The sequence below is a fragment of the Sapajus apella genome, unplaced genomic scaffold (genome assembly GCF_009761245.1).
Source record: "Sapajus apella isolate SASKATOON/1434 unplaced genomic scaffold, GSC_monkey_1.0 scaffold2, whole genome shotgun sequence".
In the NCBI taxonomy this organism is placed as follows: Eukaryota; Metazoa; Chordata; class Mammalia; order Primates; family Cebidae; genus Sapajus; species Sapajus apella.
In genome coordinates, this window is record NW_022436942.1 from 39,060,090 (window position 1) to 39,084,879 (window position 24,790).

The following is a 24,790-nucleotide window of genomic DNA, read 5'->3' on the forward strand; positions in this document are numbered from 1 at the left end:
CTTTCTACCAAAGGTTGTGACTTCAGTCAGGTGGCTCCCTCCACAGGACTCTATCCTTTTGTTTCTCATGACTCTTCCCTTTCATGCCCTTCAGGCTTAGAATGGTAAAGATACTGTCCTGTTAGTACTAGGGGTGCAATTTCCCTAGACCCCACCCACTCCCTTGGAAGGAATCCCTTGATTAAGAGAAAATGCCTACTTTGGGTGTGATTTCCATTTCCTAATGTGATCCTGACTGACACAGTTGCCATATTAGCTACATGCCTCCATGAGTCTTCACTGCAATGATTTTGAATTTACTTGTTACCATAAATTTTTCCAAACCAATGAAATTTATAAAAGTGTGTATTTATTAGGTATCTTTTTTGAAGGGGCAAAAACTGGAAAGCCTGCTAGACAAATTCTGAAAGAGCTGTAACACATTAGGTATCTAATATACTCAGTGCTTACACTTTCCCTCCATTCTATCCCAATTTTAATTAAACTGTTAATATGATTGACTCTGAAATCCCCTTAAAATTAACTTTGTCTTCAGAGTGGTTTGGGCAACATCCGAGAACACGATGGGTAGACATTGTTGGAGCAAGGAAATACTCAAATAAGTGGTCATTACAAAAAAGAAGCAGTACTTTTACTTCCAGGGAACAATTTTAGGAAATGTTAGGAAGCTGGAGAAAAATTATTCGTGAAAACTAAGACTAATAGACTTTTTAAAGGAACAATCAAACATTCTTTTACCTTAAAAACCACAAAGGATAAGATTTAGAGAAAGTCATTTTCAGTATTTGAATAACTTCAGGGGAATTATAGATCATAAATGTCATATAAATGATAGGGGCAGTATACTTTAGAGGTTAAGCATATGTGCCCTGGAGACAGAATATCTGGATTTGAATGTGTACTCTGCCACTTAGTTGTTGGTTGACCTACCTTGGGCAGCCTTATTCTTTTTTGTTGTTGTTACTTATTTTATTTTTATTTATTTTTTATTTTATTTTTTATTATTATACTTTAAGTTCTGGGGTGCATGTGCAGAACGTGCAGGTTTGTTATATAGGTACACATGTGCCATGGTGGTTTGCTGCATCCATCACCCCGTCATCTACATTTGGTATTTCTCCTAATGCTATCCCTCTCTTATTCTCTGACCCCCTACTATTCCTCTTCTAACCCCCCACTCTCTGACAGGTCTTGGTGTGTGATGTTCCCCTTGCTGTGTCCATGTGTTCTCATTGTTCAACACCCACCTATGAGTGAGAACATGTGGTGTTTGGTTTTCTGTTCTTGTGTCAATTTGCTGAGAATACTTATTTTTACAATAGTTCAGATTCTTCATCTACGCAATGGTATTAGCTTCCCTCCAAGGATGGTATTGTGATAAATAAATAAATTAATACATGAAAAGCAATTAGAACAGTGCTTGACATATAATAAGCAGTAGAAAAAATAGGTTTAAAAAGACATTTTAAAATACAATCCAAATGAAATAATGAAAAAGTATGCAGCTATAGAAATTAGAATGTTTTATAATAGCATTTCAAAAAATGTTCTAAAGACTGCTCAGTTTTGACTGTTTTTGTTACAGTATTGTTCAAATATCTATAAATATTAAGTTAGGTTTAAACTTCCAATGCTTATGTTTGCTATATGACCATAAAATGAACACAAATGTACAAAACTACAAACCAGTAAAATGTAAACTAGGGACATTTATTTAATGTAATATATATGTGGCTGAAAGGAAATTGTTGCTTGTTATGAATACTATTATAGCATAGACTCCTTTGGGTTTGATGTACCTATAAAATCTTATAATGGCTCAATTTTACCACTTTTTAAAAGGTTGGATAATAAGGAAATCTTTGTACAACCTGCCATGATGCCATTTTTGTCTTTACTTGGCGCAGATTCATCATTTCGGTATTCAGTACATTTCCATTCCTTTCTCATTAGGCAATGACAAAGCAGTACTCCTTGCTGACAGTGTAATCGTAAATATATGCACAAACCCAGGCAGAAAATCTGAGTGGTAGTATTCAGTTATAAGATCATTCAAATAACCCCGAGTCTCTTTTGAAATTATATTATTTTATACTGGTAAACATATGACACTAAAAAAGAATCCATAGAGAACTTTCAGATCCCTGAAAAACTTCCAAAAAGCAGTTTGAGAAACAATGATTTACAGTATGGAATTTTTCCCTCAGAGACTGTAGATATTCGTTAAACTAACAGTAGTAAAATTTTAATGAAAACATATCTTATGGTCATGAAGATATGAGGCAGGTAAAGAATGAATCCTTAAAGAACAAAAAAATGCGTTAAATGGATTTCTGGGAAACAATGCTATATGGAACATTATTTACACCTTATAAATAATGTAATTTTCTAAATCTTGCTAATTTTTAAAAAATTTTTATTTATTTTTTATTTTTATAGGGATGGGTTCTCACTAAGTTGGCCAGACTGGTTTCAAATACTTAGCTTCAAGCAATCCTCTTGCCTCAGCCTCCCAAAGAGCTGGTATTACAGGTGAGGGCCACCACACCCGGCCCATGGGAATTACTTTTAACTAATGATATAATACTGTGATAATTTAAAAATGAAATGAGCCTGGGCACAGTGGCTCGCACCTGTAATCCCAGCACTTTGGGAGGCCAAGGTGGGCAGATCACTTAACCCCAGGAGTTTGAGACCAGCCTGGGAAACATGATGAAACCTTGTCTCTACAAAAAATACAAAAATTAGCTGGGTGTGGTTGGGGGGGTCATGCCTTAGTCCCAGCTACTGGGAGGCTGAGGCAGGAAGATCACCTGAGCCTGGGAAGTGGAGGTTGCTGTGAGCTGAGATCACACCATTGCATTCTAGCCTGGGTAACAGAGGGAGACTGTCTCAAACAGTAAAATAAAATAAAATAAAATAAAATAAAAACACACACACAAAAAACAAAAACCAATAAATAACAATAAAAATGAGATGATAGATATATCAGCAGCACAAACACTATAATACTTAAGAATTTAAAAACATATTAAGGTTCTGATTTATCTCGTTTAGTTTTGGTCTATGTTGTTGCATTTCTGTAGTAAACCAAGAGTAAACTCAAATTTACTCAGTAAAATGAATTTTTAGCACTATCTTTCAAATACTCAGCAAGATGTTAATGTCTTGATTTTCCATTAAGATCATTGCACATTATTCACCTAAGTGGGAAAACTGGAAAAAATGGAAATTTGATCAGAAAATTAGGCTTTTAATTTTTATTTTAAAAAGTTTATTGCTATATGGACATTACCATTAAGAGAAGTATTTCTAATAACATCTAATAAAAAAGTTCCACATATAGGACAAGTGCAGTGACTCATGCCTGTAATCCTAGCACTTTAGGAGGCTGAGGTCAGAGGATCAGTTGAGCCTGGGAGGTCAAGGCTGCAGTGAGCTGTGGTCACACCACTGCTCTCCAGCCTGTGCAATAGAGTGAGAGACCCTGTCTCAAAAAAATAAAGTTCCACATACAACAAAACAAATGAGTAGTAACTTCTATATCAATGATCAATATCACTGTCAATAGTACAATGACAGTAGCTAACATTTATTGAGTTCCTGACAAATGACACACACCGTGTTAGTTGCTGTATCTGAGTTTTCTAATCTAACCCTCACAATAACTTTGTGATTAGGTACTATTACACCCATTTTGCAGTTAAATAAGTAGAGTAGCCTGCCTGAAGTTATATGACCAGTGAATGGCGCAGCTGAAATTTGAACCTGGGCAACCTGACTACTGAGCTTGTTTATGTGACTATAGAACAATAAGTTTCCTAAAATGTTCACTGATCAGACTACTATGTACAAGTAAAATATTTTTTTTCTGTTCCATTAATAACCCCCTTCTCAATGTGAACTTCTCATACAGTTACTAGCTTAAACAATAATGCCTCCACATATTAGTGTTTAGATTGAACTCCTGAAAAAATCATTGCTAATAAAGCATAAAAAGTCATTAATATCTCCCAATTATTAAATTTACAGTTATTGAGAATACTAATTTTTATTCATTTATCAACTAATTTTATTCATTTATTCATTTAAATATAGCTTTTATTGGTGTGTATTACATGCTCTTTATCAACTTCAGGAAGTTCCCCCCTATTTCTAGTTTGTACAGAGTTTTCTTTTTGTTCTTACTTTTTTTTCTTAAATTATACTTTATGTTACGGGATACATGTCCAGAACATGCAGGTTTGTTACATAGATATACACGTGCTATGGTGGTTGTGTGATGCATCCATCACCTGGTCATCTACATTAGGTATTTCTCCTAATGCTATCCCTCCACAAGACCCCAGCCCCTGAGAGGACTCCGTGTGTGGTGTTCCCCTCCCTGTGTCCATGTGTTCTCATTGTTCAACTCCCACTTATGATTGAGACATGCAGTGTTGGGTTTTCTGTTCCTGCATGGTTTCCAGCTTCATCCATGTCCCTGCAATGGACGTGAACTCATTCTTTTATATGGCTACATAGTATTCCATGGTGCATATGTGCCACATTTTCTTTATCCAGTGTCATCATTGATGAGCATTTCAGTTGGTTCCAAGTCTTTGCTATTGTGGACAGTGCTGCAATAAACATACGGTGCATGTGTCTTCATAGTAGAATAAGTTACAATCCTTTGAGTATATACCCAGTAATAGGGTTGCTGGGTCAAATGGTATTTCTTTTTCTAGATCCTTGAGGAATCACCACACTGTCTTCCATAATGGTTGAACTAATTTACACTCCCACCAACAGCATAAAAGCATTCCTATTTCTCCACACCCTCTCCAGCATCTGTTGTCTTCTGCCTTTTTAATGATTGCCATTCTAACTAGCGTGAGGTGGTATCTCATTGTGGTTTTGATTTGCATTTCTCTACTGACCAGTTATGATAAGCTTTTTTTCATATATTTCTTGGCCACATAAATATCTTCTTTTGAGAAGTGTCTGTTCATGTCCTTTGCCCACATTTTGATGGTTTTTTTTTTCCCTTATAAATTTCTTTAAGTTCCTTGTAGATTCTAGATTATTAGCCCTTTGTCAGATGGATAGATTGCAAAAATTTTCTCCCATTCTGTAGGTTGCCTGTTCACTCTGATGGTAGTTTCTTTTGCTGTGCAGAAGGCTTCTTTAGTTTAATTCGATCCCAGTAGTCGATTTTGGCTTTTGTTGCCGTTGCTTTTGGTGTTTTAGTCATGAAATCTTTGCCTATGCCTATGTCCTGAATGGTATTACCTAGGTTTTCTTCTAGGGTTTTTATGCTTTTAGGTCTTACGTTTAAGCCTTTAACCCATCTTGAGTTAATTTTTGTATAATGTATAATGAAGGGGTCCAGTTTCAGTTTTATACATATGGCTAACCAGTTTTCCCAGCATCATTTATTAAATAGGGAATTCTTTCTCCATGGATTATTTTTGTCAGATTTGTCAAAGATCAGTTGGTTGTAGATGTGTGACATTATTTCTGAGGCCTTTGTTCTGTTCCATTGGTCAATATATCTGTTTTGGTTACTGTAGCCTTGTAGTATAGTTTGAAGTCACGTAGCATAATGCCTCCAGCTTCGTACTTTTTGCTTAGGATTGTCTTGGCTATACAGGCTATTTTTTGGTTCCATATGAAATTTAAAGTAGTTTTTTCTAATTCTGTGAAGAAAGTCAGTGGCAGCTTGATGGGGATAGCACTGAATCTATAAATTACTTTGGGGAGTATGGCCATTTTTATGATATTGATTCTTCCTGTTCACGAGCATGGAATGTTTTTCGATTTGTTTGTGTCCTCTCTGATTTCCTTGAGTAGTGGTTTGTAGTTCTCCTTGAAGAGGTCCTTCACATCCCTTGTAAGTTGTATTCCTAGGTATTTTATTCTCTTTGTAGCAATTGCAAATGGAAGTTCACTCATGATTTGGTTCTCTATTTGTCTATTATAGGTATATAGAAATGCTTGTGATTTTTGCACATTGATTTTGTATCCTGAAACTTTGCTAAAGTTGCTTATCAGCTTAAGGAGATTTTGGTCTGAGATGATAGGGTTTTCTAAATATGCAGTCATGTCATCTGTGAACAGAGACAATTTGACTTCCTCTCTTCCTATTTTGATACCCTTTGTTTCTTTCTTTTGCCTGATTGCCCTGACCAGAACTTCCAATACTGTGTTGAATAGGAGTGGTGAGAAAGGGCATTCTTGTCATGTGTTGGTTTTCAGAGTGAATGCTTCCAGTTTTTGCCCATGAGTATGATATTGCCTGTTGGTTTGTCATAAACAGCTCTTATTATTTTGAGATATATTCTATCAATATCTATTTTATTGAGAGTTTTTAGCATGAAGGGGTGTGAATTTAATTGAAGTTATTTTCTACATCTATTGAGATAATCAATTTTTTTGTCATTGGTTCTGTTTATGTGATGGATTACATTTATTGATTTACGTATATTGAACCAGCTTGCATCCCAGTGATGAAGCTGACTTGATTGTGGTGGATAAGCTTTTTAATTTGCTGCTGGATTTGGTTTGCCAGGATTTTATTGAGGATTTTTGCATTGATGTTCATCAGGATATTGGCCTGAAATTTTCTTTTTTTTCTATGTCTGCCAGATTTTGGTATGAGGATGATGTTGGCCTCATAAAATGAGTTAGGGAGGAGTTCCTTTTATTCTATTGTTTGGAATATTTTCAGAAGGAATGGTATCAGCTCCTCTTTGCACCTGTGGTAGAATTTGGCTGTAAATTCATCTTGTCCTGGGCTTTTTATAGGTTGGTAGGCTATTAATTACTGTCTCAATTTCAGAACTTGTTATTGGCCTATTTAGGGATTTGACTTCTTCCTTGTTTCATCTTGGGAGGGTGTATGTGTCCAGGAATTTATCTATTTCTTCTAGATTTTCTAGTTTATTTTCATAGAGATGTTTATAGTATTCTCTGATGGTAGTTTGCATTTCTGTGGGATCAGTGGTGATACTCCCTTTATTGTTATTTATTTTGTCTGCTTGATTTTTATGTCTTTTCTTTGTTAGTCTGGCTAATGGTCTATCTATTTTGTTAATCTTTTCAAAAACCAGCTCTGGATTGACTGATTTTTTGAACATTTTTTCATGTCTCTGTCTTCTTCTGTTCTGCTCTGATCTTAGTTATTTCTTGTCTTCTGCTAACTGTTGAATTTGTTTGCTCTTGCTTTTCTAGTTATTTTAATTGTGATGTTAGGGTGTCAATATTAGATCTTTCTTGCATTTTCCTGTGGGCATGTAGTGCTATAAATTTCCCTCTAAACACTGCTTTAACTGAATCCCAGAGATTCTGGTGTGTCTTGTCTTTGTTCTCATTGGTTTCAAATAACGTATTTATTTGGGTTTTAATTTAATTGTTTACCCAGTAGTCATTCAGAAGCAGATTGTTCAGTTTCCATGTAGTTGTGCAGTTTTGAGTGTGTTTCTTAATCCTGAGTTGTAATTTGATTGCACTGTGGCCTGAGAGACTATTTGTTATGATTTCCATTCTTTTGCATTTGCTGAGGAGTGTTTTACTTCCAATTATGTGGTCAGTTTTAGAATGTATGCTGAGAAGAATGTATATTCTGTTGATTTGGGGTGGAGAGTTCTGTAGATGTCTATTAGGTCCACTTGGACCAGAGCTGAGTTCAAGTCCTAAACATCCTTGTTAATTTTCTCATCTTTAATCTAATGTTGACAGTGGGGTGTTAAAATCTCCCACTATTATTGTGTGTGAGTCTAAGTCTGTTTGTAGGTCTCGAAGAACTTTATGAATCTGGGTGCTTCTGTATTGGGTGCATATACGTTTAGGATAGTTAGGTCTTCTTGTTACATTGATCCTTTTATCATTATGTAATGCCCTTCTTTGTCTTTTTTGATCTTTGTTGGTTTAAAATCTGTTTTATCAGAGACCAGGATTGCAACCCCTGCCTTTTGTTTGCTTTCCATTTGCTTGGTAAATCTTCCTTCATCCCTTTATTTTGAGCCTGTATGTGTCTTTGTATGTGAGATGAGTCTCCTGAATACAGCACACTGATGGGTCTTGACTCTTTATCCAACTTGCCAGTCTGTGCCTTTTAATTGAATTTTGTGTGGACCTATGTGTTCACTTCTCTTGGGTATATTCCTACGAGTAGAATTGCTGAGTCATATGACAACTAAATTTTGAAGAACTACCAAAGTGTAGAGTAGTTGCAATTTTTTACAATCCCACCAGCAATACATAAAGGTTCCAATTTCTCTACATTCTTGTCAACACAAATTATTATTTGTCTTTTGATATTAGCCATCCTAGTGGATATGAAGTGACATTTGTCTGTGGTCCGTCTACTTCTTAACCTACTTTAATCTGGCTTCCATTCTGTAACTCCACCAAAATCAACAATCATTATAATCATCAATGTGGTACATATCTCTAATCTAAAGGATATATTCAGTTCTTACCTAACTTGACCTTTTAGCAACTTTGATACTGTTGATTCTCCTTTCTGGAATATTTTATTTCCATAGTTTCAGAGCCTGAACAAACTCCTGGTTTTCCTCATTTTTCCTCTGGCTTTTTCTGTCTCTCTGCAGTTCGTTTTGTTCTATAGGTTAACAAATTGTGGAGCTCTTTAAGACTTGCTCCCAGCTTTCTCCTCCTCTCAATCTACATTTTGTTTTAATGCACATGTCTTACATTACTATCAGTAAGCAGATGGCGCTCAAATTTTCATTTCCAGCTCAGATCAGTCTTCTGTGCTCTAAACATGTTTATCCAATGGACAATTTGTTATTTCTCAAACACAACTTAAAATTAATCTGTCTAAAAGTAAACACATAACCTCTCTCCTTTCCCACATCAGTATTTTTCTATTGTTTCATATTTGGTGTGACACCCTCCTTCATCAGTTAGGCAAGCCAGAAATCTCGGCATCATTCTTGGCTTACTTCTCATCCCTTACTTTCTATAACAAGTCGTCATCAAGTCTTGCAAATCTTACCTACCAAATATCTCTTAAAAGTGTTTATTTTTTTCTCTATATTAATGTCACTACCCTAGCTTAAGCTGGCCTCACCTACATCCTGGATTTATGTTAGGATTTCTTAATTGCTCTGTCTTCAGTTACTCTGGCTCTCTCCAATGTATTACTCATACTGTAGCCCTATTTTAGAAGGATCCACTTCTATTTCTTGTTTAAAACTATTCAACGGTTTTCAAAAAGAGAAAATTACAGACTAATATCCCTGACAAACATAGATGCAAAAATCCTCAACAAAATACAAGCACAGCAAAAAGATAATACACCATAATCAGGTGAAATTTATCCCAGGGATGTAAGAATGGTTTGATATATGCAAACCAATAAACTTGATATGTTACAAACAGAATTTTAAAAACCATATGATTATATCAATAGATACAAAAAAGCCCTCAATAAAATTCAGCATCCCTTCATGATAAAAATTCTCAACAAAGTAGGTGTATAAGGAACATACCTCAAAATAATAAAGGCCATATGTGACAAACTCACAGCCAACATCATATTTAATGAGGAAAATTTGAAAGCATTCCAAGAACTAAAACAAGACAAGAGTGCTTACATCATTCCTATTCAACATAGTATTAGAAGTCTTAGCCAGAGCAATCAGACAAGAGAAAAAAAAAAAGGCATGCAAATTGATAAGAGGTTGTCAGATTATCTCTGTTCACTGATATAATCTTAGATCTAGAAAACCCGAAAGACTCCACCAAAAAACTTAGGTTTGATAAATGAATTCAGTAAAGTTTTGGAATATAAAATTAACATACAGAAATGAGTAGTGCTTCTATATGTCAATAACAAGCTAGCCAAGGACCAAATTAAGAAGGAAATCCCATTACAATAGCTACAATAAATAAATAAAAACATGTAGTAAGGAAAAAGATCTCTACAAGGAACCCTGCAAAACACTGACGAAAGAAATTGTAGATGACACAAACCAATGGAAGAACATCCCATGCTTATGGATTGGAAGAAGCAATATTGAATCAATATTGTTAACATGACCATATTTCCAAAAGGAATCTATAGATTCAATGCAATTTTCATCAAAATACCAATTTCATTTTTTCGCAGAGTTAGAAAAAACAATTCACATAGTATCAAAAAAGAGCCTGAATAGCCTAAGCAATCCTAAGCAAAAAGAACAAAACTGGAGGCATCACATTTCCTGGCTTCAAATTACACTACAAGGCTATAGTAACCAGGATAGCAGATATGGGATAAAAATAGAAATACAGATCAGTGGAACAGAATAGAGAACTCAGAAATAAAGACACATATCTCTAGCCAACTCAACTTTGAAAAGTCAACAAGAATATACACTGTGGAAAGGACCCCCTTTTCGATAAATGGTGCTTGAAAAATTGAATTGCCATATGCAGGAGAATGAAACTGGTCTCACGCATACTTCTTACCATATATAAAGATCAACTCAAGATGGATTAAAGACCTATGCATAAAAACCTGAAACCATAAAAATACTAGAGGAAAACCAAGGAAAAATTCTTCTGGACTTTGGCTTAGGCAAATAATTTATGACCAAGTTCTCAGAAGGAAACATGACAGAAACAAAAATAGACAAATGGGACTTAAACTAAAAAGCATCTGCACAGCAAAAGAAACAATTAATAGAGTAAGCAGACAACCTACAGAATGAGAAAAAATATTTGCAAACTATGTATCTGACAAAGAGCTAATATGCAGAATCTACAAGGATCAATTCAAAAAAGAAAAAAACAAACCCATTAAAAAGTGGGCAAAGGACATTAACAGTTTTCAGAAGGCATACACACAGCCAACAATCATATGAAAGAATACTCAACATCATTAATCAGAGAAATGGAAATGAAAAACACAATGAGATAATCTTACACTAGTCAGGATTTTAATTTTTTATTATTAAAATATCTAAAACCAGCCAGATGTTGGTGAGGCTATGGAGAGAGGTAATGCTTATATACTGTTGGTGGCAATGTGTAAATTAGTATAATCTTTATGGAAAACAGTATGGAGATTTCTCAAAGAACGAAAAATAGAACTATCATTCAATCCAGCAATCCTGCTACTGGTGATATACCAAAAAGGAAAGAAATCATTATATAAAAAAGATATCTGCACGCATGATGCTTATCACAGCACTGTTCACAATAGCAAAGATATGGAATCAACTCAAGTGTCTATTAGTGGATGACTGGATAAAGAAAAAATGGAAGAACATTTATATTCACTACTGTTTCTCCCTTTCTGTGAATCCCTCACTCATAACTCCTATACTTGACCATTATAGGATGCTATAGTGCCATGTCCCCTTGCTTAACCATTTTGTTCAAATTCTAGAAAATCTATAGGTATGTCGCATTTTATTGGCTTTCACTTTAGTTTACAGATATTGTTTTTACAAGCTGAATGTTGTAGCAACCCTGCATCAAATAAGCCTGTTGGTGCCATTTTCCAACAAGTCCCTTTTTTTTGTTTCTCTGTGTCAACATATTTTACCAATAAAATATTTTAAATTAAAAAAAAAGAAAATGTCATAAATATACACAATGGAATACTACTCAGCCATTTAAGAAAACAATAGAGTTGTATCTTTTGCAACCATATAGATGGAACTATTATTTTAAGTGAAACAACTCAGAAACAGACAAATACCACATATTCTCACTTATAAGTGGGAGCTAGACAATGGTTACACATGAACATACAGAGTATAGTAATAGACGTTAGAGAATACTAAGGGTAGGAGGGTGGGAAGAGGGTGAGGATTGGAGGAGTACTTATTGAGTACAATGTTCACTGTTCAGGTGATAGGTACGCTAAAAGCCAAGTCTTCATCGTGATGCAATGTATGCATGTAAGAAATCTGCACTTGTACTCCCTAAATATGTAAAAATTAAATAAAAACAGCCTCCCTCCCTACCTAAATAAAATCATTCGACAGTTTCCTATTGCTCTTAGAACTGAGTCAAAATTTTGTACTGTCATCTGCAAGGCCAGTGGTAGTATGGTTACAATCTACATTTCCATAATAAACTTCCTCCAGCAAATCTGTGATGCTAGAGTTAGGGCTCTGGTTGGGAAGGAATGAGACTCTGAGACAAGCGGAAGCACTTGAAATTCTTTAAAGCCCAGATCATCTTGAACCCTGTGGTCCTGGAGAAGTGGCTTACTCTTCCTTGTTAGAAGCTGTTATCCTTCCCCCTGACTTTTGTCCCCTGCCCAACTAGAAGATGATGCAGAAGTTTCTGCCCTTGTAATATGTTCAGCTCTCCTCCCGTCCCCTGGTCAGTCCTAACCTCCCTCCTGACCTCCAAACTGATAACTAGAATCAACTTAAAACATATCGCAGCTGGGAAAGTACTGGGCCTGCTAAGGGAGGAGAAGAGCTACGTACGAAAAGAGACAAACACTAGTTACATGGTAATGAATAGCGCATAAATCTAGAAAGGCTGGGAAAGAACATTTAAGGTTTTATTATATGAGAGTAGCACCCTCCTGTGATACTGGATTTTATGCCTTTGCAAGAACCCAGGGAGATTATGCCAAACGCTGTTTTCTTAGAAAAAGCAGTGGTCAACACTAAGTGAAGTAGAAATGTCGGAACTGCCATGGCAGAACTTGAAGTAGAGATCAAAAGGCTTAGATAAATAAGCATATTATAGGGAATGATACTAAATAGGGCTGGAAAACACACCAGCTGACATTTTTCTGCAGAAGCATCTTTGTGTTTATAAATGGGATGAGAAATGTGCTAGTGAGTGGGGCGCCCACGCCACTGAGAAGCTCACTGGTGGTTCTCTTCTTTACTCCAGGAGATGCTGACCATAGGAGATGCTGTTCTATCTCACTGATAGCAGTTGGCATAAGAAAACGCCAAACTAATAGAGGCCAGGTGGTATCATTTAACTGACAGATGCAAGACAGGATTAATTACCATAACGAGCAACAAGATTTTGGAATGGCAACCATGAGATCCAGGCTCATGAAGAGCTATGGAGATGAGTAATAGGATAGGGCATCTGTAGGGGAAAGACATGTAGACGTCCAACAAGAGTATTTCTCAATCTATATGGTCAAGTATAAATGGTCTAAAGACAGAGAAAAGCTGCCCCAATAAAAAGTCAATTTCTGAATCTGATCCAATTTGCATATCTGCAACCCCTTGACTGAAGGAGAGTCTGGGTACTTCACAAGAATGGATTCTATACCCTATAGCAAGTGTATCCATTAAAGCTTCTTCTAATTTATCCCTGAAAAGACCTAAGACCATGTATTTGGGTAATAACTCTACACTGGTAATAGAAGAATACTCCAAACATTTTGAAGGTTACTGGATTATTAAATATAGATCTGAGTTGACATTGATACTTATGGACCTAAAGAATTATCCTGGGCTCCCTGTTGGAGTGGAGTATTTAGGGAGCAGGCAATAAATGCAACTGTCACTCAGATTCAGCTCACAATATCCACAAACTCATTTGCTAGTCATTTTCCTGATACTTAAATGTATAACTGGGTTGTACATGCATGAAAATTGGCAGAAGGCGCACACTGATCCTTGACTTGAGGAAGGCCACTTGGAAGCCTATGAAATCACCCCTCCACCCTGGCCAAATAGTAAATATAAAATAATATTGTAGAATCAAGGGGAGAGAGGATGGCAGAGATTAAAACCATTCTTAAAGACCTAAAAGATGCAGAGATCTTCATCTCCATCATGCCTTCATTTAAATCATGAGTCTGCGCCCTACAAAAATCGGGTGGATTTTGGAAGATGACTCTGAATTCTTGCAAACCCAACCAAGAAACAGCTCCAATTGCTGGTGCGTATCTCAGTTGGAGCAGATCAACACAAATCCAGGTGCAGAGTTATCAAGCCAGTGTCAGGATCTGGTGAACATGATCTATTAGTCCCATGGGCAAGTCTTATAAACTCTCTACAGTTTACTCATATGTAAGTTGTGAAGAATAATACCTACTTCAGAGAGCCACTGTGAATACTAAATTAATGCATATAAAGTACTTAAAACAGTGCTGAGCACTGTAATTAGCACTGTAAATGTATTAGCTGTTATTTTTTGTTGGCGGAAATGGTCATATTATATTATCTCTATAAAAGTAACTTGTATGTTATCTACATGTTAAATTATTTATTTTGGTAGGGAAGAGGAATGAGGAACAACCAATGGGTAAGTAAATGCATTAAATTGTTTTCCTGCTTACTGCTTATTCTTCGTGGGTTTGGTGGCTTGGTGGGTTTGGTGGCTCCTGCCTGTAATCCTAACATTTTGGGAGGCCGACACAGGAGGATTGCTTGAGGCCAGGAGTTCAAGACAATTCTGGGCAATATCACCAGAACCTGTCTCTACATCTTTTTTTAAATTAGCTGGGTGTGATGGAACATGCCATCAGTCCTAGCTACTTGGAAGGCTGAGGCAGGAGAATCACTTGTGCCCAGAAGTTCGAGGCTGCAGTGAGCTATGATTATACAACTGCACTCCAGCCTGAGTAAACAGAGTAATACCTTGTCGTATTTTTTAAAAAAAAAAAAAAAAAAGGAAAAAGGAAAAAAAAAAAAAAAGAATATAAGCTCTTTGAGGGTGGGGACTATATTCCAGCATTTAGAATTGCAGCTGGCATAGCAGGCTCTTATATAATGTATGTGATTGGATATTATCATGCCAAAATCCTATTGACTCCAGTGGAGATGGCACTAGGTTCAACAGACAGAAAAGACCCAGAGCCAGTACATGAGTCATGGGATTTTATTGGAGACTTCCATACAGTGGAGAGAGTCCAGTGGTGGTAGCCTTTCCCTAACAACCTTCACCTGGCAACCTTAATTCAACCCAAGACTCTGGCCTGGAATTGCTTGTGTTTCACAGGGTGGGCTGGGGCTCAGATGTTCCTCATAGACAAAGGATGAATCTCTGGGTTGGCTACTCCTGGATTCCTTAGTTTAAAACACATTCAGGTGCATCTGCCATACAAAGTATGCTTAAGCATACAAGGTATGCTCAGGATATGCTTAAGTTATTGCTATTAGCTGCATTTACCCTACAGCTATATATATATGTGTGGGAGGCAGGGATATATCTGTTTGTTTTCTGTTGATTTATCTTTACTCTCTTATTGGTACCCCAGGAATACCCTTAGTCTACAGTGGAAGCCGAAAAAAATGCTCAAAGAAATGTTTAGCCTAAGTGTGAGACAGAAAGATTTTGCTGCCTCTATGCAAGATCATAATTTCTTGTCCAAACATTAGACTTGAGGCTGAGGGGAAGGGAGTAGAGGCATGCAGAAGAAGCTGGAGAGAGGGAGGTGTAAAGGAAGTGGAATTATAAAGATAGGAAGGGGAAGAAGGAGTTCTCATGGTAGCTGAGGACTGGAAACAGATGTGGAAGGGACACAGCGTGCTGCTTTCATCAAGCATAGATCACCTGTGGACATCCTATCATCCAACAGTCCTGAGAGGATGGGGGATTCAGGTGCATGTGCTTGTTGTAGGTGCAAAGGGGGAACCTAGCTCCCTGTTCAAGGTGAAAGTGGGCAGAATACAGACAATGGCAGACATACAGCCCCGCTTACTCAACATGGCCACCTACTATGTCCCAGGACTGTAGAAATATTAGCTTGATAATCATGACAGGAATTCTGTTTTACAGACAAAAAAAAGAAAAACAAGGATTAGATCAATTATGTAATTTACAGAAGGCCATAAAGCAGCTAGAATCATGGCTTAGATGAAAACTCAGCTGTTTCAATTCCCAAATTAGATGGTTAACCACCACAATATGCTACTTCATTGGGTTATTGATCCTGGTTTTCTGGGTAGTGCTTGCTTTCTCTAGTTGGACAGGAGCTGTTTCTGTGGAAGTATGTCAGCAGCTAGCAGTTCAAATCTCAGGGTTCAAAGGGTGAGCTTCTCTTTGATTTGAGTTAATCTTTATCTCCAAGTGCCATAATCTGGTGGAGGAGGAGTAAGTGTTTCTTGGGGTCAGAACCTATGTTTATTGTTTGTTTACTATTAATTGTGTTAGGTTCTTTATTATTTCTCACAACAAGTCTATGAGCTGGATAGCATTACATCATTTTGAAGAGAGGGATGGAAAAATGAGACTTCGGAAGGTGAGCTAGTTGCCTAGCATCTTATAGCAGTAAATGATGGAGTTAAGTACAGTTTGGGCATGTCTAACCTCAGAATTGTGAAAGTGGCGATAACCATGGCCAGCAGATCTGATGCTGGGAGGTTGTGTTCAGTTGGATGCACACCTCTGCCAATGGTAGAGGGACCCAAACCATGTTTAATCACAGGTCCACCAATCATAGACTGTAGAATAAACAACTCTCTCACATTCACTTACTCCTATATTTCAAACATATATGGTTGCTTTTATGGTTAATGAGACATAAATTTACCTGATATATTTAATAAATTTAGAGCTGCTTTTTGTCATTATATGGTAACAGATTCAGAAAGTATATCCATGTGTTGAAAGCAGTGTTGTGAAAAAGTTAAGGGCCAGATTCTGGAGACAGAATACTTTGTATTTGAATCCTGGCTTTGCTATTCACTGTCTAGCTGTGTGACTTTGAGCAAACTTCAATTTTTCAGGGTTCAGGGTCTTTACCTTTAAAAGGAAGATAGTAATACTATCAATTTTGTAAGCTGTTGTGAAGATTAAATAAATTGATCTATGAAAGTTTTTTAGATAGCACTTGGCCCAGAGTAAGTACTTTAAGTTTTAATTATTATTATAACTGGTCTTTTTTGCAGGAAATTTAAGAAGCCTTTTTATTTTGAGAGGGCCCTTACTTGAAATGAGTAAGGAACTCTGCATTCAATTCCAGTTTTATCACTCAGGAGCTATGACTTTAGAGAGCGACTTAAACTTTCTGTGTATCAGATTTTAATAGTGTGGTTTTAATGATTAAAATGAAATTCTGTATATAAAGCACTAAACACTTTAAAAATTGTAAGTGGTCAATACATAATAGGGATGAGAAATACGATTATCAGTTTAATCATTAACCATGATGGAAAATGTACTTGGATAATGTCACTTTTCAAAAATACTGACTTAATGAAATGTGTGACAAGAATGAAACCAACAAAACCACCTCAATTTTTCAGCAAGTTTTATGGGCCTGCCTCTGTGCTAGACAATATTATGCATTAAAAATGATGAGGTCCCTGAAGAAAAGGAGCTTGCCATTTAATCTGGGAGATGAATCACCCACAAATGACATGTTTATAAATTTCTCAGTACCCTGACATAGTGGGAGCTCAAACACCAAGAGCTGTTATTATTTTATTATTTATTTAAAAAGCACATAGCAGGCTGAGTGTGCAGCTCATGCCTGTAATCCTAGCACTTTGGGAGGGCAAGGTGGTCAGATCACTTGAGGTCAGGAGTTCGAGACCAGTCTGGTCAACATGGTGAAATCACGTCTATCCTAAAAATACAAAAATTATCTGGGCATGGTGGTGGGTGCCTGTAATCCCAGCTACTTGGGAGGCTGAGGCAGGAGAATTGCTTGAACTTGGGAGGTGGAGGTTGCAGTGAACCCAGATAGCGCCATTGCACTCCAGCCTGGGTGACAGAGCGAGATTCTGTTTTAAAAAAAATAAAAATAAAAAGCACATAACATAGAGCTAGGAAGTATAGTATCAACAGTTAGAATATAAAGCTGTGTCTAATAAGGGGCTAATTAGGAAGTGGAGGCAAGTTTTAAATGAGAGCAATCTAAGTGTAAGCCACAGTTGATTCTTGTTGTTCTCAGTAGTTCTGTTGTACAAAGTAGACAGAATCAATGAATTAGGGAATACTGAAGCTAATTGCTTTGGCAATTAAGCATTGCTCCTAGGGGAAATACAGGGTTAGGTTTCTGTCATTAGGTTTCTGTCATTCTCTGGTTACGACATTTTTGTCAGCTGGTCAATTAATAATCTTGTTCTATGTGTGTTTCTGTTTAAAGACACCATATTTAGTATACATTGTAGATTCATTAACATTGCACTCATAGCCAGCAGCACTGGAACTCATGTCTGGAGTTTATTGAACACATATTTTCCCTGTAAGGCACATCACAGCTTCCTTGTGGTTAGGATCATTAGATAGCACTTCTGTACTGCTCCTTGGGTTTCTTTAAACAACAGAATCACCAACAAAAGGACAAACATGCAAACAACATACCATTACATAGATCACAAAAAGGGTACTTGTTCATAATATGTGAGCTAAAACAAGAAGGCAATGCTGCCTTGTTTGACTTCAGCTGGCAATGTGCCAGTGTGCACATTTCTGTGAATAACCTCAGAAGCATAGTGAGTATTGATTATGGGGTTACAAATAAATGTTGGCTGCTAGGTGAATTCGCACATACTGAATCTGTAAATGATGAGGATAGACTGTAAAGGGTAAACCTGGAGGGCTTCATAGAAGAGGTGGGTTTTGAGTGAGGCCTTGAAGGATGAGTAAATGAAGATGGAAATGATGGGTGGGGAGAGATGTCAGCCCCTAATGGGTTCTAGTCTCATCACACTGACATCTTACTGATTATAGATCCTTTCTTCCTCCAGTATACCATACTGCCTTTGAAGCTGAATCCTTGAGCTTTACAATTTACTGCTTATTAAAGAAGGAGCTTAGTAGTCAAACATAGGGAAGCATCTAATTTGCAGAATAAATTATCATTAGGCCTCTCTTCATATCTAAGGCAAACTTCTTTTGTCTGTGCATAAAAAACGTCTGGAAATGTCTTGGAGAGAGATATCAATTAAAAAACCAGAGTTCAACGTGCAACTAAATCTACAAATCAGGACAGATAATTGATGTTATTTTGTTGTCAAACACCTACATTAGGCAGAGTGGAGATAGAAGATTGGGGGTTCAAACAAGGAGAGCCTTTTAACGTTCACTACCCGAAATATTAGCTTATGATGTTTTTGATTATCTTTATTAAGTCAAAAAAAATGATTTCCCCTTAATCCATAATTTAAACATTACTTCTCAAAAGTGATAAAAATAGCATTTAGGTATTAGTCAAAGATTTGTTTTTTCAAGATTTGGCTGAAAACCAAACTAAAACTTCCATGTGCTCCAATAAACTCAGTGTTTTTCATAGGTTGCTATTTCTAATCCCTGTTGCCATGGATATGGACTTTACATCAGCAAAAAGGGGATGAGGTACTGACTGATTTATACCCACTGTTTGATATTTTAAGTGCTTCACCACTGCTCTTTTCCTTTTCTGTAGAAAGTATATAAGGCTGTTTTTCTGGTAGGGCTTTCAGACCCTCAGATAAAGGAGCTCCCGAAATACAACCCATAAAGAATAAAGCCATAGCCACTGATTCCCTGATAAGATTTGGGGGATGGAAGTGGCAGCAGTCATGAGAAAGCAAACCGAGAAGTAATGGCAGTTGGCTGTTCTACTGAAAATGGTTTAATGAAAATGAGAGGTTGATGAGGCATTTACAGTATAACCTGCACTACAAGGTTGGTATAGAAAACATTTAAAAATTATAATTAAAATTAAACAGCTCAAGAATGACCTTTATTTTCTTCCTGTAGAATAATCCTTCCTTTGATAAATCTAAGAACCCCTGCATGTTCAGTCATTTGGAAAGATCAATGGTTTAGTGCCAATCACTTTGCAGAGAGGAAATTTGGATGGTTCCTCTCCTGGGCCTGTGATCTGCGGCTGTTACTACTGTTGCTTCACATTAATGGGAATAATTCATTAATTGAAAGTCAGCTCTAAAAGGATCAATCACACACAGGTTCCTGCCCATTTTCTGTTGCTCTTGGGCTAAGTTCTCCTGCTTCCCCATGGTCTGGAAGGCAGAAATCCCTTCTACCTGTAATTGGCAGTTTTCATAGGTTGAAACCTATGGTTTCAGACAATAAAAATTTGTTCAAGAACTCAAGACTTTTAGTTGCCCAACTAGTAGCAAGTATTGTTAAAGTGTAGTTTATTCCAATTCTGTTCTTTAGTTATTTTAAAATATACAAGAAGTTATTGTTAAATATAGTTGCCCTATTAAACCTCCAAACAATAGACCTTACTTCTCCTAACTCAAAAAAAATGAAAATGCTTGAAGTGGTGGATACCCTAATAAATTTGATTTGATCATTATACATATCTTTGTATCTAAATATCATTTGTATCCCATAAATATGTATAACTATTATATATCCATAATAGAACTTAAACATTTTAAAAATATATATTCAAAGCTTATTAATAGTGGAGGCCCATATAAACCCATATAACTGATTTCAATGTTATAAAACACATTGTTTTTCAAATTGCTAAAAAGTATTGCATGAATTCACTCTGTTAACCTGTGTTTAGGTATTATGGGAAACTGTCCACAAGCTCAGTACTTTATAGAAATTAATCTCTTTATTGTTTTCTTCAAGCTGGTATTGGGGTGGGAGCCATTATTACAACTCTAGAATGTTTATGCAAAGGAAGAATGATTCAGACTGGCTGTAGTCATTGTGCTAAGATTTATTCATCTTAATGAATAAATCCTTTCCTACTTTTGTTTTTCCAGTTCCTCTACTTTCCCATTTTTTCCCCATGTGTTTCCCATTTCAAATGGAGAAAATGCTAGTACATTGTAACAAAATTCTTTTCAGTTGTCAAAGCTTAGTATATCAAGGAATTTATTCTATTTTGTAAAACCCTGTATTCTTATATCACTGGTACTAATCGAGCATTTAAATAAGAACTTGATTTTGTAATTCCAGCATGCCGGTGAATAAATATGCAATGAAAGCTAAAATGAAAAGCCTTACTTTAATAAAGTGAGCTTCTGTTGCTGTGATTCAAGTGTTTGCTTTAAAAGCACTTAAGAAGCTACTGCAGAATCTCTTGCTTTTTCTCTTGAACAAATCTTGCTTGCTCTTCCTACGTGAAAGGTTGATGTTACCACAAGAGTTCAAATAAAATGCTGTGGTACAAGTTAGTACAGGCCTCATGGCTCTAAGTTCTTTTTGTGGTGGTAAGTGGGTGGAATACGTATCCAGTTTTTTAACACAAAGAATTTTAAATGCTCTGGATATCTGAGTGTAAGAGTTAAGGTATTCACACATACTTCCCCATTCTCCCCAACACCCTCCTTTCTGGCGTTAAGGCTCTTGGATAGGTGCCAAAAATGGAAGGCTGAGTGAAGACTGTTTTCCCTCTTGTTTTCAGTCTATATTCTATTACAACTGCATTATAATTCAATTAATGTAAAATAAGACAATTATAGTCTTTTTATAACATATTTATCATGTAGAGCAATAGCATAATAGGGAACAGTTTTAAAATATAGTGCCTAGTCTAGTATCTATGTCATATCATATAATCATCATAATAAGTGTAAAAGTAGTTTTAAAATCCTCATTTAATAGATGAAAACCTGAGTCTCACACTGCTAAAGCAACTTTTCCCAGGGCACAGAACTAATAGTAAGAGATACTTGAGATTGGGATCTGTTTACCTGAGCCCACACCATACCTGCAGAGTGGGGAACTGCTGTAGGTGAAATGTTGTAGTATTGATGTCCTCATTGTAATTAAACAGAAAATCCTTTGGGAAGAGCTCCAACATTAATCTGCTCCATTTCACATTTTTTATTCTGGAGAAAGAGTGTTTGGTCTCCAAGGATCAATTCAATCAAGTAATGTTCTTAATTCTGAAATGTAACCTTATGTTCTTTTATGCAACAAATTTTCCAATCCAGGCCTCTATTAATTCCAGACCTATGAATCCACTACTTGATATATCCACTCAAACTCAATACAAATAGGATGCTGAATATAGTGGTTGAGGGACTGTGTGCTTACTGACTGTGTGACTGAGCAACTTACCTAACTCCCTGGGACTCTGTTTCATCAGTAAACTGGGGAATGTATAGAATCTGTCTCACAGACTTGCTATGATCTATCATTCAGCTTATTTATCTATCTTACCTATCATCTATCTAACCATTGCATCTAGAACAGTGCCAGGAACAGAGCCATTGCTGCATATTATCAGTCAAATGTCCTTATTACTTTTCTCCCAATGGTAGACCCTTTCATGTGTTTCTTGTGTGAACTGCACCAGCATGCAATTGCTGAGTAGTCCAAGCCAGAGGACTGGGGATCAGCTTTTATTCCTTTTTCTCCTTTATCCCCATGTCCACTGGATTACCAAGTCTTGCTGACTTTAGCTTTAAATATTTATTTTTTAAATCATACTTTAGGTTCTGGGGTACATGTGCAGATCATGCAGAATTGTTGCATAGGTATACACATGGCAATGTGGCCTGCTGCCTCCATCCCCCCATCACCCTCATCTGGCATTTCTCCCCATGTTATTCCTCCTCAACCTCCCTACCCTCTCCTGCCCCTCCCTTGGCCCCCCCAACAGACCCCAGTGTGTGATGCTCCACTCCCTGTGTCCATGTGTTCTCATTATTCAACACCCACCTATGAGTGAGAACATGTTGTGTTTGATTTTCTGTTCTTGTGTCAGTTTGCTGAGAATGATGGTTTCCAGATTCATCCATGTCCCTACAAAGGACACGAACTCATCTTTTTTATGGCTGCATAGTATTCCGTGGTGTATATGTGCCACATTTTCCTTGTCCAGTCAGTCTATCGTCAATGGGCATTTGGGTTGGTTCCAGGTCTTTGCTATTGTAAACAGTGCCGCTATGGACATACATGTGCATGTGTCTTTATAATAGAATGATTTATAATCCATCGGGTATATACCCAGTAATGGGATTGCAGGGTCAAATGGAATTTCTATTTCTAGGTCCTTGAGGAATCGCCACGCTGTCTTTCACAATGGTTGAACTAGTTTACACACCCACCAACAGTGTAAAAGTGTTCCTATTTCTCCACATCCTCTCCAGCATCTGTTGTCTCCAGATTTTTAAATGATTGCCATTCTAACTGGTGTGAGGTGGTATCTCAATGTGGTTTTGATTTGCATTTCTCTAATAATCATTGATGATGAGCATTGTTTCATAAGTTTGTTGGCCTCATATATGTCTTCTTTTGAAAAGCGTCTGTTCATATCCTTCTCCGACTTTTGGATGGGTTTGTTTGTTTTTTTTTTTTTTCTTGTAAATCTGTTTTAGTTCTTTGTAGATTCTGGATATTAGCCCTTTGTCAGATGGGTAGATTGCAAACATTTTTTCCCATTCTATTGGTTGCCGGTTCACTCTAATGATTGTTTATTTTGCTGTACAGAAGCTCTGGAGTTTAATTAGGTCCAATTTGTCTATTTTGGCTTTTGTTGCCAATGCTTTTGGTGTTTTAGTCATGAAGTCTTTGCCTATGCCTATGTCCTTAATGGTTTTGCCTAGGTTTTCTTCTAGTGTTTTTATGGTGTTAGGTCTTATGTTTAATCCATCTGGAGTTAATTTTAGTGTAAGGTGTCAGGAAGGGGTCCAGTTTCTGCTTTCTGCACACTGCTTGCCAGTTTTCTGAACACTATTTATTAAAAAGGGAATCCTTCCCCCATTGCTTGTTTTCTTTCACAATGGTTGCACTTACCTAACTTGGAAAAGGACCCAACTCACTCAGCTAGCTGGTGTCAAGGATACACTTAATAATTGAGTTGATGCAGTACCCTAGTTCTTCACTGCCTTCCTTATTTTCTCAAGGAGGCATGCCTTGAGGGGTGATAGCATGTCAGGGGGTGAGAGCACTGTTGTAGGCGGTGGGAGAGACCTGCCTGGTTGGGCACATTTTAAGTGCAAGTCATTATTGTAGGTATCTATAGGTTGTCATACAAAAGATTAAGTAATGATTGTGTATCATCAATCTTTTAAAGGAATCTGGTAAATTTTTAATTTTTATTATGAACCAGAACATACTAGAAAATAAAAACTGAAATTAAGAAAGCATGCTGGGGAAAAAAATCATGACTAAATTAGCAATTTCCTATCTTTGGATAAAATTTATTTAAAACTATTCTAAGAACATAAGCAATAGAGGTAAGTATGGGTTTAAAACATATGTGGAGAGAAAGTCACATAAAAATAAATGCTGTTATCACTCAATTATAAAATGCTACAGGTAGAAGAGATCCTGTGGTTCATTCTTTATTTTAAAATTAAGGTCCAGGGGAGTTAGATTACTTGCCTATGGTCACACAACTAACTGTTTTGGGAAAGTTTCTCATATCCTAGCTATATTTCTGAAATAAGTGAAAATAGTGATATCAATTTAGAAGATGTTATTTCAGGATAACCCACAGATTTTTATCTTTTCACCACATATTATTATTGTTTTGGGGGCAGTATCTAACTTGCTCTAATTAAGACTCTTTTTACCCAAAGAATAAAAATGATTGATGCTTTTAGCCCAGTCTATATACATGTTTAAATATATATCAAGAATTACAAGTATCATGAACCGTGATGTTAATATAATAACATTTTCCTCCCTACTTCCCAAATCTTGTCTTTCCCATCATAACCCCTTTTACCCACTCAGACTTTATGATTACGGATAAGAAGTGGTAAATTTCTATCCCTGGCATGACTGCATTTAAATAACTATATCTGAAGATCGTTTTATGGAAAAGTTTACAAAGCACTGGAACTTTGCTGTCAATACCTGACAGTGTACCCACTGGAAATCATCAAAGGCTTCATTTCAAAACATACTGGGAAAAAACATCAACCATTTGCAGATAAAATCATTTCCATAAAAACATGAGCAAACTATTTTTTGGATCTGTTCAGAA

General features: G+C 36.6%; 1 pseudogene; it reads right to left on the reverse strand.

The window, feature by feature from the left end:
* Positions 1-369: 369 nt before the first annotated feature.
* Positions 370-423, reverse strand: LOC116527922 (annotated as a pseudogene).
* Between the last annotated feature and the right edge of the window lie 24,367 nt (positions 424-24,790).